Source organism: Monodon monoceros, unplaced genomic scaffold (assembly GCF_005190385.1).
Source record: "Monodon monoceros isolate NGI ecotype Baffin Bay Population unplaced genomic scaffold, NGI_Narwhal_1 Super_Scaffold_18, whole genome shotgun sequence".
NCBI classification, from domain to species: Eukaryota; Metazoa; Chordata; class Mammalia; order Artiodactyla; family Monodontidae; genus Monodon; species Monodon monoceros.
This window is the reverse complement of record NW_021703774.1, coordinates 86,344,498-86,361,284: the sequence shown is the minus strand read 5'-3', so window position 1 is coordinate 86,361,284 and position 16,787 is coordinate 86,344,498. Positions and strand designations below refer to the sequence as shown.

Genomic DNA, 16,787 nt, shown 5'->3' with positions numbered 1-16,787 from the left:
ACGTTCCAAAGTCTGCTGCCGGACCTTGATCAAGTTGCTTCATCTCTGAGACTAAGTTTCTTCAGGCACAAAATAAGGACAATGCTGCTTCCCTCACATGGCTGTTGTGAGGAATAAAGGAGATAAAGTATGTAAAATTCTTAGAACGGTGCCTGTCATTTGGAAAGCATTCAATAAATCGAAGCTGTTATTATTATTAGGATATGTGTGAAAAGCAAAAGAAGAGCTCTCTGTTTTACTAGAAGCGTATTTGTGAAAATAAAAATGAAAGGGTTATATAGCTAGCAAAGAAGGACAAAAACAAAATTTAGTTCCATTCACGTGCATGTGTTGAGCACCTATTATGTGCTAGAGGAGTACGACCTAGTCTCCTGCCCCTAAGAAGCTCAGAGTCTAGTTGTGGAGACAGATGAAACTAAACCTGTAAATATGATGTAGAACCTCTAATCTACACAAAAAGAGAAATTGGCCGTGCCTTCTATAGTTCATTGGAGAGACTGGACTAGGAGGGCTTTCAAAGGGAAGATAATAGAAAACATGAATAGAAGTTTCAGAGGCAGAAAAAGTCAGGACAAGGCAGTATGGGCAAGCAGAAGCTTTGTGCAAAGAGATGAAACGGCACCACCACCGTTTGCTGGAATCTAGACATGAAAGTAGTAGCAGGGGTGAGAAAGAAGATTCTAGAGGCATCAGAGGCCCAAACAGGAAGGACTTGAATGCCATCTTTAAGATCTAGCAGCAGGATGGAGGGTGGATATGAAACGAGCAAAGCTGGGAAGCAGGAGAAAAAGGAGGGAGCTATTGCTGAAATTAGAGCAATGAACACAGTAAGAGCAAAAGGGAGCCAGAAGAGAGGCTATGGAAGCAGCAAAATCCAAAGTAATTGATGCATTGGACATGGGGAAAAAGAAAAAGGAAGAAGCTGAGGATGGCCGTCCGGTTTCTAGCCAGCACGACTGGTTGTATCTCTAAAACACAGAGCTCAGGAGGTGGAGGAGAGAGCCATGCAGCAGGTCTATTTATAAGTTCGGTGTAAGGACGAGCCAGCCGATTGCTGAGCTGCCAGGTCTGAGGGTGTGAATGCTTGGGTGGCATCACCAGATACTGGAGCGTGATGCTGGACAAGGCAGCTACTGGCCTCTGCTCTCCACTGAACCCTGGAAATGGCATCTACCTCATGGCCCATGACCAAGTGCTTAAATATGTCCGAGAATGGCCCAACTCACGTCTAAATGCAACTGTGTCTTTCATGAGCATTTCTGTTTTCATTTAAACCTCACCAGCTGCAAGGGTTGCAGAGACAGAAGATGGAAATGGGTTATCCTGTGTTAGAGTCCCTGGTATCCGAGTGCCTAATGTTTAATATTTTCAGTTAAATCATGAGGAAATAGTTATGCAAACCATAATTTTGCTATCCACAGGGAAATTATTAGCTTATTATCCTTAAGAGACTTGTACCAGGGCATCTAAATCTTTAGATAAGGAGCTAATTTAATTTTAGTTCCCCTTCTGCTAAGATTTCATACTCTGGGGTAATATATACAAAGAAGGGAAAACATGTGAGGTCTCTGGGTCAAGAATACTAGCATGATTATTAATGAGTAGAAATTTAGCTGTTTTACTTCTTAAAACTCTAAAGTTCCTTCTCACACACTATCTCATTTATTCTTAAAGATAATATAAAGCAAAAATCCCAAAAACAATATAGCTAAGTTATACGTGAGGCAAACTGCATTTGGGGAAAAGTCTTATTTTTATAAGTGTATATTACCAAACTTATAACACTTTGAATTATAGAGTTCTGTGGCTGAAACAGACCATTCCAGAGAGCATCACTTGTTTTAAAGGTGAAACAAAGGCTCAGAGCAGATAAATAGCTTAGTGAAGTTCACACAGTTGAGTTGTAGCAAAGAAAGGACTAGTTTCCAGGTTTTCAATCATCCATCTAGCATTCTCTCCTCCACCTCATCCTATTTCCATTATTGACACCTATTCATTCTTTTACAGTGCAGGTTTCAATTTTAAAACTAAAAAATTTTCATTATCCCTAGTTAGCCAAACCCATCTCCCTAACCTCTGCTTTCTGCTGGTTTTTCTAAAGTTCATAAACTTACCATCCTTAAAAACAAAAAAAACAAAAGAGCATGCCTCTGATCCTGCCTCCCCCTCAAGCTCCCTCCTCCCTTCACAGCCCAGCTTTCCGAGCGAAGGTCCACACTCACGCTCTCCTCTTTCTTCCCCCCATTCATTCCTCAGCCCACTGCCATCTGGAGCCTGTTGCTGCCACTCCCAGAAACTCTTCTCACTGCAGTCACTCAGGATCTCACACCTGGCAATGCCCAAGGACCTGTCCTTGCTGGACGTCCCTGCTGCACGTGACGGTGTTGGCCATGTCTTCCTTTGTGAAAAACTGTCTCATCCTGGGCTCTGTGACGCCAGCTTTTCGGTGCTTCCTTCCTTCCTTCTCAGTCTCCCTCATGGGCTCTCTGCTTTTATGAGTAGGCAGGGCTGTGAGGCATGGGTGAGCGGACCTGGCAAGGAGCGGAAGGGAGACACAACCATCCTCAGATACAGCTCCTCTCGACATCCTGCAGCCACCACCCCAACTCAGTAGTCCTGCCTTTCCTTCCTTCATTGATTCACTCAACAAGTATTTGTCAAGCACCAACCATATGCCAAATACTGTACCTGACCCTGGGGATGCAGCTATGAAAGATGAGAGTGTAGTTTCTCTGCCTCCAGTTTGTACCGGCCTCCAATTCACTCCCCTCCAACCCATCCATCTTCTGGAAAGATCTGACAGGTCCTGTCACTCCCTTCTGATGAAATCCCTCCAATGGCTGGCTCTATTTTTAAGCCCAGCTCCTCAGCATGGCATATATCTGGTTTTAATTTATCTGTCTGGCCATTCTCCACAGCGAACACTCCAATCACACAGAACAACTCACAATTTCCCAAACACACACACCCTTTCATGCCTCTTTGCCTTTACATACTCTGCCTCTCTCCCTCCCTCTAGAACACCCTTACTTATCTTCTTTCTGTGGCAAAATTTGCTTCGTCCTTCACAGCTGAGCAAAAATGTCATCTCCCCTATGACGCCTTGTCAGCACCCCATCTGTTGTTCCCATTGTACAAACTCGTTAAATCACTTATCACTTTAAATTGAAATTGTTTTTTCATGTCAGCCTTTTCAATAGACTGTGAGCTCTGAGAACAAAAACTACATATTCTTTATTTTCACACATGCTTAATGCCTAGCAAAGTCCCTGGTAGACAGTGATTAACACAGGCACCAACAAAAACGTGTAGAATTAATTACTCTATTTTCAGTGGTACCACAAATCCTCGGTACTTGTGCATCCCATCAACATTTAATATGTCCTGGGTTGATTCCATGTTCTTTACCATTGTCTACATCTCACTCCTTCTTTTTGTTCTATTTATGTACTTCAAGAGGAAAAGGCAAAACCTGACATCTTTTCTTATCCCTCAGGCTCCTCTTCTTTATTAAATTGAAACCAAACTTCTTAAACCACAGAAGACTTTTGGCTCAAGCCCCTCCTCCTGTAGATAGCAATGAGGACAGATTTCCTTTCACTGGATTTGATTTATTCCTTCATAATGGAATAAAAATCAACTTCATGGAAATGGTACATACAACCAGAGGAAATGCAATGACTAATGAGTGAGATATTACATAACAAAACAGCTTAATTGGCTACTCTTGATTTAAAAAGCACAGCCTCTACAGTTTACAATGTTTCATTTCCTTTCATTCTTTCTAATTTTGTCATTGTGTAGTAATTACTACATACCCCTCTTTGAAAATTGTGCCTTCTGCTCAGCCTATTCCTGCCCTTGTAAATGAACCACGCCCACACACCAGACCTCATTGGGATTGAATTAAAAAGTCACTGCACAAAAAAGCAGGTCATTGCTCTGCCTCCAGGATGCTGTCCCCTCCCCTGCCCACTTGTGCATCCCATTATTTCTCCCACTCAGTGTTTAGGTTCCTTCACACTCCCACATTTGGGGTTTGTACCATGGCCACATACTTTCTTACCAACCGTGAATCGATGATTCTGTTTGGACTAGCTGTCCCTCCCCCCCATGATAGCCCCCAGCAGTGCCCTGCCTCAGGCGACAGAGAAGCACCCTCAGAAGCCCAAGCTTCAAGGAGCACCTCCCCCCACCCCAACAGGGGAGGGAGATTGACAGGTGTCATTGCTGAGCAGTCTTACCTGCACACTTTTTAAACTCCCCCTCTCATTATCTTCTTGCAAACTGTAGCCTCATAAAAGTCTACCCTGCCCCCGCCAGCCTCTCCCATCCTCCCCTCTCCTATTCCAGCCTCTCTCTCCCATGAGGACACCACGTGCCCTCCATGGGGTGAGAGGCGGGATATGTGTGCTCTGCACTGTCCACTTCAACTCCTAGACATTCCCTCCACATGCACCTCTATTTTTTTTTAAACATCTTTACTGGAGTATAATTGCTTTAAAATGGTGTGTTACTTTCTGCTGTATAACAAAGTGAATCAGCTATATGCATACATATATCCCCATATCCCCTCCCTCTTGCATCTCCCTCCCACCCTCCCTATCCCACCCCTCTAGGTGGTCACAAAGCACGGAGCTGATCACCCTGTGCTATGCGGCTGCTTCCCACTAGCTATCTATTTTACATTTGGTAGTGTATATATGTCCATGCCACTCTCTCACTTCATCCCAGCTTACCCTTCCCCCTCCCCGTGCCCTCAAGTCCATTCTCTACGTCTGCGTCTTTATTCCTGTACTGCCCCTAGGTTCTTCAGAACCTTTTTTTTTTTTAGATTCCATATATATGTGATAGCACACGGTATTTGTTTTTCTCTTTCTGATTTACTTCACTTCGTATGACAGACTCTAGGACCACCCAGCTCACTACAAATAACTCAATTTCATTTCTTTTTATGGGTGAATAATATTCCATTGTATATATGTGCCACATCTTTATCCATTCATCTATCGATGGACACTTAGGTTGCTTCCATGTCCTGGCTATTGTAAATATAGCTGCAATGAACATTGTGGTACATGATTCTTTTTGAATTATGTTTTTCTCAGAGTATATGGCCAGTAGTGGGGTTGCTGGATTGTATGGTAGCTCTATTTTTAGTTTTTTAAGGAATCTCCATACAGTTCTCCATAGTGGCTGTATCAATTTACATTCCAACCAACAGTGCAAGAGGGTTCCCTTTTCTCCACACCCTCTTCAGCATTTACTGGTTGTAGATTTTTTGATGATGGCCATTCTGACCGGTGTGAAGGGATACCTCACTGTAGTTTTGATTTACATTTCTCTAATGATTAGTGATGTTGAGCATTCTTTCACGTGTCTGTTGGCAATCTGTGTATCTTCTTTGGAGAAATGTCTATTTAGGTCTTCTGCCTATTTTTGGATTGGCTTGTTTGTTTCCATGATATTGAGCTGCATGAGCTGCTTGTAAATTTTGGAGATTAATCCTTTGTCAGTTGCTTCGTTTGTAAATATTTTCTCCCATTCTGAGGGTTGTCTTTTCATCTTGTTTATGGTTTCCTTTGCTGTGCAAAAGCTTTTAAGTATCATTAGGTCCCATTTATTTCTTTTTGTTTTTATTTCCATTTCTCTAGGAGGTGGGTCAAAAGTATCTTGTTATGATTTATGTCACAGAGTATTCTGCCTATGTTTTCCTCTAAGAGTTTTATAGTGTCTGGCCTTATACTTAGGTCTTTAATCCATTTTGAGTTTATTTTTGTTTATGGTGTTGGGGAGTGTTCTAATTTCATTCTTTTACATGTAGCTGTCCAGTTTTCCTAGCACCACTTATTGAAGAGGCTGTCTTTTCTCCATTGTATATTCTTGTCTCCTTTATCAAAAATAAGGTGACCATATGTGCGTGGGTTTATCTCTGGGCTTTCTAAGCTGTTCCATTGATCTATATTTCTGTTTTTGTGCCAGTACCATACTGTCTTGATTACAGTAGCTTTGTAGTATTGTCTGAAGTCCGGGAGCCTGATTCCTCCAGCTCTGTTTTTCTTTCTCAAGATTGCTTTGGCTATTCGGGGTCTTTTGTGTTTCCATACAAATTGTGAAATTTTCTGTTCTAGTTCTGTGAAAAATGCCATTGGTAGTTTGAGAGGGATTGCATTGAATCTGTAGATTGCTTTGGGTAGTATAGTCATTTTCACAATGTTGATTCTTCCAATCCAAGACCATATTATATCTCTCCATCTGTTTGTATCATCTTTGATTTCTTTCATCAGTGTCTTATAGTTTTCTGCATACAGGTCTTTTGTCTCCTTAGGTAGGTTTATTCCTAGGTATGTTATTCTTTTTGTTGCAGTGGTAAATGGGAATGTTGCCTTAATTTCTCTTTCAGATTTTTCATCATTAGTATATAGGAATGCAAGATATTTCTGTGCATTACTTTTGTATCCTGCTACTTTACCAAATTCATTGATTAGCTCTAGTAGTTTTCTGGTAGCATCTTTAGGATTCTCTATGTATAGTATCATGTCATCTGCAAACAATAACAGTTTTACTTCTTTTCCAATTTGGATTCCTTTTATTTCTATTTCTTCTCTGATTGCTGTGGCTAAACCTTCCAAAGTTTTGTTGAATAATAGTGGTGAGAGAGGAAAACCTTGTCCTGTTCCTGATCTTCGAGGAATTGCTTTCAGTTTTTCACAATTGAGAACGATGTTGGCTGTGGGTCTGTCATAATGGCCTTTATTATGTTGAGGTAAGCTCCCTCTATGCCTACTTTATGGACAGTTTTTATCATAAATGGGTGTTGAATTTTGTCAAAAGCTTTTTCTGCATCTATTGAGAGGATCATATGGTTTTTATCCTTCATTTTTTTAATATGGTGTACCACATTGATTGATTTACATATACTGAAGAATCCTTGCATTCCTGGGATAAACCCCACTTGACCATGGAGTATGATCCTTTTAGTGTAATGCTGGATTCTGTTTGCTAGTATTTTGTCAAAGATTTTTACATCTATGTTCATCAGTGATATTGGCCTGTAGTTTTCTTTCTTTGTGACATCCCTGTCTGGTTTTGGAATCAGGGTGATGGTGGCCTTGTAGAACGAGTTTGGGAGTGTTCCTCCCTCTGCTATATTTTGGGAGAGTTTGAGAAGGATAGGTGTTAGCTCTTCTCTAAATGTTTCATAGAATGCACCTGTGAAGCCATCTGGGCCTGAGCTTTTGTTTGTTAAAAGATTTTTAATCACAGTCTCAATTTCAGTGCTTGTGACTGGTCTATTTATATTTTCTATTTCTTCCTGGTTCAGTCTCAGAAGGTTGTACTTTCTAAGAATTTGTCCATTTCTTCCAGGTTGTCCATTTTATTGGCATAGAGTTGCTTGTAGTAATCTCTCATGATCCTTTCTATTTCTGCAGTGTCAGTTGTTACTTCTTTTTCATTTCTAATTCTATTGATTTGAGTCTTCTCCCTTTTTTTCTTGATGAGTCTGGCTAATGGTTTATCAATTTTCTTTATCTTCTCAAAGAACCAGCTTTTAGTTTTATTGATCTTTGCTATCGTTTCCTTCATTTCTTTTTCATTTATTTATGATCTGATCTTTATGATTTCTTTCCTCCTAACTTTGGGGTTTTTTTGTTCTTCTCTCTCTAAACGCTTTAGGTGTAAGGTTACGTTGTTTATTTGAGATGTTTCTTGTTTCTTGAGGTAGGATTGTATTTCTATAAACTTCCCTCTTAGAACTGCTTTTGCTGCATCCCAAAAATTTTGGGTGGTCATGTTTTCACTGTCATTTTTTTCTACATATTTTTTGATTTCCCCTTTTATTTCTGCAGTGATCTCTTGGTTATTAAGTAGTGTATTGTTTAGCCTCCATGTGTTTGCATTTTTTACAGGTTTTTTCCTGTAACTGATATCTAGTCTCATAGCATTGTGGTCGGAAAAGATACTTGATACGATTTCAATTTTGTTAAATTTACCAAGGCTTGATTTGTGACCCAAGATATGATCTATCCTGGAGAATGTTCCATAAGCATTTGAGAAGGAAGTGTATTCTGTTGTTTTTGGATGGAATGTCCTATAAATATCAATTAAGTCCATCTTGTTTAATGTATCATTTAAAGCTTCTTTTTCTTATTTATTTTCATTTTGGATGATCTGTCCATTGGTGAAAGTGGGGTGTTAAAGTCCTCTACTATGATTGTGTTACTGTTGATTTCCCCTTTTATGGCTATTAGTATTTGCCTTATGTATTGAGATGCTCCTATGTTGGGTGCATATATATTTTCAATTGTATCTTCTTCTTGGATTGACCCCTCGATCATTATGTAGTATCCTTCTTTGTCTCTTGTAATAGTCTTTGTCTTAAAGTCTGTTTTGTCTGATATGAGAATTGCTACTCTAGCTTTCTTTTGATTTCCATTTGCATGAAATATCTTTTTCCACCCCTCACTTTCAATCTGTATGTGTCCCTAGGTCTGAAGTGGGTCTCTTGCAGACAGCATATATATGGGTCTTGTTTTTGTATCCATTCAGCCAGTCTATGTCTTTTGGTTGGAGCATTTAATCCATTTACATTTAAGGTAATTATTGATATGTATGTTCCTATTACGATTTTCTTAATTGTTTTGGGTTTGTTTTCGTAGGTCTTTTCCTTCTCTTGTGTCTCCTGCCTAGAGAAGTTCCTTTAGCATTTGTTGTAAGGCTGGTTTGGCGGTGCTGAATTCTCTTAGCTTTTGCTTATCTGTAAAGGTTTTAATTTCTCCATAGAAGCTGAATGAGATCTTTGCTGGGAGAGTAATCTTGGTTGTATGTTTTTCCCTTTCATTACTTTAAATATGTCCTGTCACTCCCTCTGGCTTGCAGAGTTTCTGCTGAAAGATCAGCTGTTAACTTTATGGGGTTTCCCTTGTATGTTATTTGTTGTTTTTCCCTTGCTGCTTTCAATAGTTTTTGTTTGTATTCAATTTTTTTTTTTTTGCGGTATGCGGGTCTCTCACCGTTGTGGCCTCTCCCGTTGCGGAGCACAGGCTCCGGACGCACCGCTCTGCGGCATGTGGGATCTTCCCAGACCGGGGCACGAACCCGTGTCCCGTACATCGGCAGGCGGACTCTCAACCACTGTGCCACCAGGGAAGCCCTGTATTCAATTTTTGATAGTTTGATTAATATGTGTCTTGGTGTGTTTCTCAGATTTATCCTGTATGGGACTCTCTGATCTTCCTGGACTTGATTGACTATTTCCTTTCCCATATTAGGGAAGTTTTCAACTATAATCTCTTCAAATATTTTCTCAGTCCCTTTGTTTTTCTCCTCTTCTTCTGGGACCCCTATAATTCAAATGTTGGTGCATTTAATGTTGTCCCAGAGGTCTCTGAGACTGTCCTCAATTCTTTTCATTCTTTTTTCTTTATTCCTCTCTCTGGTAGTTATTTCCACTATTTTATCTTCCTGGTCACTTATCCATTCTTCTGCCTCAGTTATTCTGCTATTGATTCCTTCTAGAGAATTTTAAATTTCATTTATTGTGTTGTTCATCATTGTTTGTTTGCTCTTTAGTTCTTCTAGGTCCTTGTTAAACGTTTCTTGTATTTTCTCCATTCTTTTTCCAAGATTTTGGATCATCTTTACTATCATTACTCTGAATTCTTTTTCAGGTAGACTGCCTATTTCCTCTTCATTTGTTTGGTCTGCTGGGTTTTTACCTTTTTCCTTCATCTGCTGCATATTTCTTTGTCTTCTCATTTTGCTTAACTTACTGTGTTTGGGGTCTCCTTTTCACAGGCTGCAGGTTCATAGTTCTCGTTGTTTTAGGTGTCTGCCCCCAGTGGCTAAGGTTGGTTCAGTGGGTTGTGTAGGCTTCCCGGTGGAGGGGACCAGTGCCTGTGTTCTGGTGTATGAGGCTGGATCTTGTCTTTCTGGTTGGCACAACCACGTCCAGTGGTGTGTTTTGGGGTGTCTGTGAACTTATTATGATTTTAGGCAGCCTCTCTGCTAATGGGTGGGGTTGTGTTCCTGTCTTGCTAGTTGTTTGGCAGGGAGTATACAGAACTGGAGCTTCCTGGTCATTGAGTGGAGCTGGGTCTTAGTGTTGAGATGGAGATCTCTGGGAGAGCTTCAGTGTTTGATATTACGTGGAACTGGTAGGTCTCTTGTGGACCAATGTCCTGAACTCGGCTCTCGCACCTCAGAGGCACAGGCCTGACACCCAACCAGAACACCAAGACCCTGTCAGCCGCACAGCTCAGAAAAAAAGAGAGGAAAAAAAAGAAAGAAAGAGAAAAAAATAAAATAAAGTTATTAAAATAAAACATAAAATAAATTACTAAAAATTAAAAAAAATTTTAAGTATTAAAAAGAAAGATAGAAAGAAGAGAGCAACCAAACCAAAAAATAAATCCACCGATGATAACAAGTGCTACAAAGTATACTAAAAAAAAAAAAAAAAAAAAGGACAGACAGAACCCTAGGACAAATGGTAAAAGCAAAGCTATACAGACAAAATCACACAAAGAAGCATACGCATACACACTCACAAAGAGAGAGAAAGGGAAAAAAATATATTTATCTTTTGGGAAGTCTGAGGTCTTCTGCCAGCATTCAGTAGGTGTTCTGTAGGAGCTGTTCCACATATAGATGTTTTTCTGATGTATTTGTGGGGAGGAAGGTGATCACGTCTTACTCCTCTGCCATCTTGAAGTTCTCTCCCACATCCACCTCTTGTTAAACCCTATCCCACCGAAGGTCCTGCCATCTGACCACTTATTCACTAGCTCTCATTCATTAAAGACTTTAAGTAGCTGGATCACGAGAAACTGTCAGCTCTCCAAACTGTTTCTCTCTCAGATTTATAACTCAAAATCTCTGTCTGACCCACCCTCTCTCCTCTCAATTTACGTGCTAATCATTCCTACCACCTTTGTTTTGCAAATTCATTAGGACCTCTGGTCCAACAACCCACACACTGCTATGCATCCATCTCCTCCTTTCCCCTTCCTCTGCTTTGACTCCACGCTCCTGACGTCAACAATTCCCTCTCCAGTATTTGCAATTTCCGTTCTGGTCTGCACTTTCACAGCACCTGCCCAGTTAAACCCTAGGTGGTGAATCAAGCTATGTGCTTTCTTGGTGCTTACATTAGGAACATAAATACTGGAGAAAATCACGTGTGGGAGGGCAGGATTTTCTTTTCTGTCACCCACTTATCTTCTTCCTCTCATTGTCCAGGTGACCTTCATGAAGGGAAAGCTAAGGGTCCATCCTCAGTCATCACCTTACCTGGTTTCTAACACAGCCCATGTTTCAGATTTTCCTCTAACCTCACAGTTACTCCTTCTCATCACCTGGACTGCTTCCTCCTCATCTCTCTGACCTCTTACTAGACAGGAGCACCCAGCTTCAGTCTTCATCCCTTGTCAACTCCTCCTTATCTCTACTCACTTCTCTGATAATTAGCTTCTGGCTTTAAATACCACCTGGATGCTGTTGACTCTCAATGTCTATGTCTACCTCTCCCCTGAATTCCAGATATGCCTTTTGGAATTTTGCCTTAGATATCTCAGAGGCATCTCAAATTTCAAATGCTTCAAACCCAGTTCTCTACCTGCCCACTCAGCCCCACCTTTTTTGGTATTAACATAGTCTTTCCATCTCGATAAAAGGCAACTTCATCATTCTATCTTTCTTGGGTCAAAAACTTAGTCACCCTTGACTCAACAATTTCCTTTAAACCTCTGTCTAATCTGTCATCTAATCTTATCAGCTCTCTATCCTGCTCTCCTCTTTGTAGGAGGCCAGAGAACATTACCCTTTATTTATAGTCCTTTCATCTCAACCATTAATGACATCATTTAAATGCAGTGGTCAGAAGGAAACAAGTTTGCTGTGGTTCTCAACCTTGGCTGCACACTGGAATCATTGCGGGGGCGGGGGGGGGGGGGGGGGGGAGGCAGTGCCTGTATCCCACCTGCAGAGATTCTCATTTAATTGGTCCGCTCCTGGCCCCCACCCAGGTGATTCTAATGTGCAGTCAAGTTTTAGGGCTTAAAGAGAGAGACCCAGAGAGACCTGGTGAAAATTATTAGTATTAATCAGTGTTTAAATGTCAAGTAGATTTCAGAATCAGTATCACACACTAAAAACAATATCTCCCGAATTAAAATAAACAATAATAATAATTAAAACTGGAAATCTATACCAATATGTTCTATTCTTTTTGAATAGGCCTTATAATTTCAATCTTTACTTTTATAATCTTTTCTTTCTCATTTTTATAAGAATCTTTTTTATTAGTTCTATATACTGATCATTTGATGAGAAAATTGTACTCCCGGCTAAAAATTGGCCAGATTATCAACAGATCTCAGCTCTGGATCCTTTCTGTGTTTTCTTTTCAAGCACTGACATTTCTCTGAATCTTGAGGGAAATGAGCTGAAAAGCTCATCCCAATATTAGGCAGGGTTGAAGGACTATAACAATTTAAGAAGGCCAGTTTTATTATCTTGATTTTCTTTTTCAGTTCTCGAGCATTTTCCTCTGAAGGCATCAGGCTGTGGGGTGACCAGTTTGCATTTTTTTAATGATAAGTTAACAAACAAGGGGAAAGAGACAATTGAGAAGTTAAAAAATGATAGGGAAAAACAACTCAAAGAGTGGTGGGTGAGAGGAAGGAGGAAAAAAGAGGCAAAGGAGGTGAGGGCTGGCACTTCTCAGTTCCTGCTATCAGAGGAAGTTGGGAAAACAGGTGAGCAGCTGGTGGACACTGTCATGTGGGGAGGGGCATCATTACATCAGAACCTACCATTTCTCCTCCCCATCCTAATTTCTATTTTCCTCTGATTCAAAGTTGTTAGAATCTGTGCAATAAAGTGTTTGCAGTCTTATTTCCCCTGAGAAATTCCCTATGGATGTCACAATTGTACATCGAACAAATATTTATACTTATGCAGTTGCATAACATTGAAATAAGAATTTAGCACTAAAAAAAACCCTGTTTACTAGAATTGAAGGATACTTTAGATTAATCCAAAAATACAGATTGATTTGCCTAATAGTAATATTAAATTTTTCCCATGATGCTAATTATTCCAGGGATATACCAGAGCAAGCTTGTCTTAATCTGAAACCTAAACTGTATTGCTTTTAAAACATGTCAACCACAGTGCAATCAAGGAAAACAACTTCTTGTTTAAACAAAACAAAACAAAAAACAAAGGAGAATAGAGTAAACTCAATTTTGTGAGTAAACAATTCTGTGGTGCATTTTACTTGTTTGTTTTATTTTATTTTTACACTTATTTTACCCCTCCTTGTACTTCCAAGCTTGAATTATGAGTACACTTCTCAAAATATTTTAAGCAAATGAAAAAATATTCATCACACTATTAAAACAAATATCCCAAAATATCTTCTATGGTCACAGTTTTCATATCTGAACATTTAAATATAACTCTGCGTATGACCAGTAATGCTTGTTTTTTTTTTCAATCATTTCTAATTTGACTTGTAAAACAGAATTTTTCTATTTTTGAAAAATTGTCTAAAAAAAATAAGAACAAGCCTTTCTCTTCAATGTTACACATAAAGGACCTTCTTTGTCACCTTCTCTCCTGGAATGGTAACAAGCTGACCCTACCTTCCCTTCTCTAAACAAGGCAATGATGGTTCATGCAGGAAATTCAAATCTGGCCAGAGGCAACCCAGTGATTTTCCAGATGGAGGCAAAGGGAGAAGGCTGAGAAGCTCCGGGTATCTGCAGTCCGCAGAGCTGGGAGAAGTCGGCCACCCAGTGGAGGATGGAGGCCATGACGGTTACTTGTAATAGTTTGGTGCAGGTCTTTTGGGGCATCAAGAACTGCTTCTACGGGGTCCTGGGTCATAGCTTCCATTCGAGACATGGTGTACTATCGGGAAAATGCCAACAACAAGCATCCATATTTAAACTCAAAACACAAAATATTTTACAAATGACAACTATGCAGTAGTGTTCTATATAAGAGCATAAAGTAGTGCCACATAAAGTACTGAGTGTTTAACAAATCCTGTCTCATTTCTACAGTGATTACCAATGTATTCTGTGTGTCTTTTCCTACTCAATAGCGAAAACAAGGTGGGAAGGATATTTATCCCCCATTACTATGATTAAAGTTGTACTTTTTCAGTATCTGCAGAGAATATTTTTCATCTGTTCAGATCCATGCAATAATGTACCTCAGTTTATGGCTCTCTTTCAAAAGTGGCTGACATGTTCAAGCAAAGTTAAGGGATCGGCAAAAATGGGCAGAAGACCTAAATAGACATTTCTCCAAAGAAGATATACAGATTGCCAACAAACACATGAAAGGATGCTCAATCTCACTAATCATTAGAGAAATGCAAATCAAAACCACAATGAGGTACCACCTTATACCGGTCAGAATGGCCATCATCAAAACATCTACAAACAATAAATGCTGGAGAGGGTGTGGAGAAAAGGGAACCCTCTTGCACTGTTGGTGGGAATGTAAACTGATACAGCCACTATGGAGAACTATATGGAGGTTCCTTAAAAAACTAAAAATAAAACTATCAGACGACCCAGCAATCCCACTACTGGGCATATACCCTGAGAAAACCATAACTCAAAAACAGTCATGTACCACAGTGTTCATTGCAGCTCTATTTATAATAGCCAGGATATGGAAGCAAGCTAAGTGTCCATCGACAGATGAATGGATAAAGATGTGGCACATACATACAATGGAATATTCCTCAGCCATAAAAAGAAACGAAACTGAGTTATTTTTAGTGAGGTGGATGGACCTAGAGTCTGTCATACAGAGTGAAGTAAGTCAGAAAGAGAAAAACAAATACCGTATGCTAACACATATATATGGAATCTATTTTTTCTAAAATAAAAAAAAAAAAGGTTCCGAAGAACCTAGGGGCAGGACAGGAATAAAGACACAGACGTAGAGAATGGACTTGAGGACACAGGGAGTGGGAAGGGTAAGCTGGGACGAAGTGAGACAGTGGCATGGCCATATATACACTACCAAATGTAAAATAGATAGCTAGTGAGAAGCAGCCACATAGCACAGGGAGATGAGCTCGGTGCTTTGTGACCACCTAGAGGGGTGGGATAGGGAGGGTGGGAGGGAGACGCAAGAGGGAGGAGATATGGGATATATGTATATGTATATCTGATTCACTTTGTTATAAAGCAGAAACTAACACACTGTTGTAAAGCAGTTATACTCGAATAAAGATGTAAAAAAGAAAATAAAGTTAAGGGATCTGGACCTAGAGCCCAGGCCAGGCCGCCCATATACATTTGTGCTCTCTTCTTTTGCTTTCTTTTGTCACATTATTCCAGCTTGCTTTATGTTTTAAATGATTGTTTTTCAGGTACACATACAGGCATCTATTTGAAGGCATCAGTTCCACCCCTTCCCACCTCCAGTCCTGGTCCAGGTAGAGGTAACTCCCCGTACGTCTGTCAGCTGTTTCTCTGAATAAAATGCTTCTGCTGTTATTTTCAGAACTGTGGGGGGCAGACTGCCTAAGTTTGGGTTCCCTCAGAAGTAGACCATGAGACAAGGATTCAAGGGCAGGATGGGGAAGTAAGATGAGGTGGGGAAGGCAGCCAGGAAAGGGTACATCACCAAACCAGCTGCCACTGTGGGCACCTGGAGCCAGACCCCAGGGCAAAATGGAGCCAGTGGACAACGGAGCCCAGGATGACTGGTTTAGGGCTGCTCCTGTCAGCAAAGTTGAGTTCTGGCAGGCAAAACCCTGGAGCAAAGAAATGCAGAAGCTGGCAACTGGACACAGAGCCGCTGTGTGCTGCCATGGGCAGGACCAGGTGTCTGGGCAGGGCACTGGTTGCACCCACTACAGCCATCGTACCTAGATGAGCAAGTCCCTAGCACACACCCTACTTCCCCTTCCCATCCTCCCAATACCACCATTTTTTAATCCTTCTTTGGAAATCCTTGTAACTTTCAGTATATACTAACAGCTTTCTTTTTTGTTCCATCCACAATAGGCAGCATCTCATCCTCTAAGATGAAGACTTGCAGACACCACCCCACCGCCCAGCCTCCCACCTCTCACCTTCTGATTATATTTTCTTTCTCAGTTGCATTGTTCTATAGCTATACTAAGTCCTGGGAGTTCAGCCTATAGTTTAATTTTAAAAGTGCATTTAAGCGTCCGTGCCCAAGCCTCGCGGGTCTGCGGCCGCAGCGCGAGGTGCCGGAGCTCGAGGGGCGGGGTTTGGGGTTGGGCCGGCTGCCGGCCCGGGAGTCAGGACATGTTCGACGCCATTGTGTTCACGGGGAAGGGTATCAGGAAGGCTATGAAGAAGGAAGTAGTTTGGATATGATTGAAGGAAGACAGTATGGCACGTTACATGGAGCTAAAATCGGATCTGAGATCGGGTGCGCTACCAAGGTTTTGCATTTGCTCGGAGACGTCTCCTGCACGGTTCCGCCACTGAGAAAGACAGCAAAAAGATTAATGTCTTAGAATCGTTGATTGGAATGATTCAGAAATTCCCTTATGCTGACCCTACTTAATGATAAACTTCACGAAGACTTAGACAGAATTAGGGGGAAATTTAAGCAGCTTTGTTCATTACTAAACGTTCAGCCCGACTTTAAAATTAGTGCAGAAGGTTCCAGACTTTAATATTGAGGATGACAGATGCACAAAGACGAAACATCAAGGAACAGATGTTCGTATGTTAAGTGTTTAAAAATGTGATTAAAGGCAAAACAATGATGGGGGATTC

The 16,787-nt window shown here is 40.7% G+C and overlaps 1 pseudogene; it reads left to right on the top strand.

The window, feature by feature from the left end:
• Nucleotides 1–15,704: 15,704 nt before the first annotated feature.
• On the top strand, nt 15,705–16,684 carry LOC114897919 (annotated as a pseudogene).
• Nucleotides 16,685–16,787: the final 103 nt, after the last annotated feature.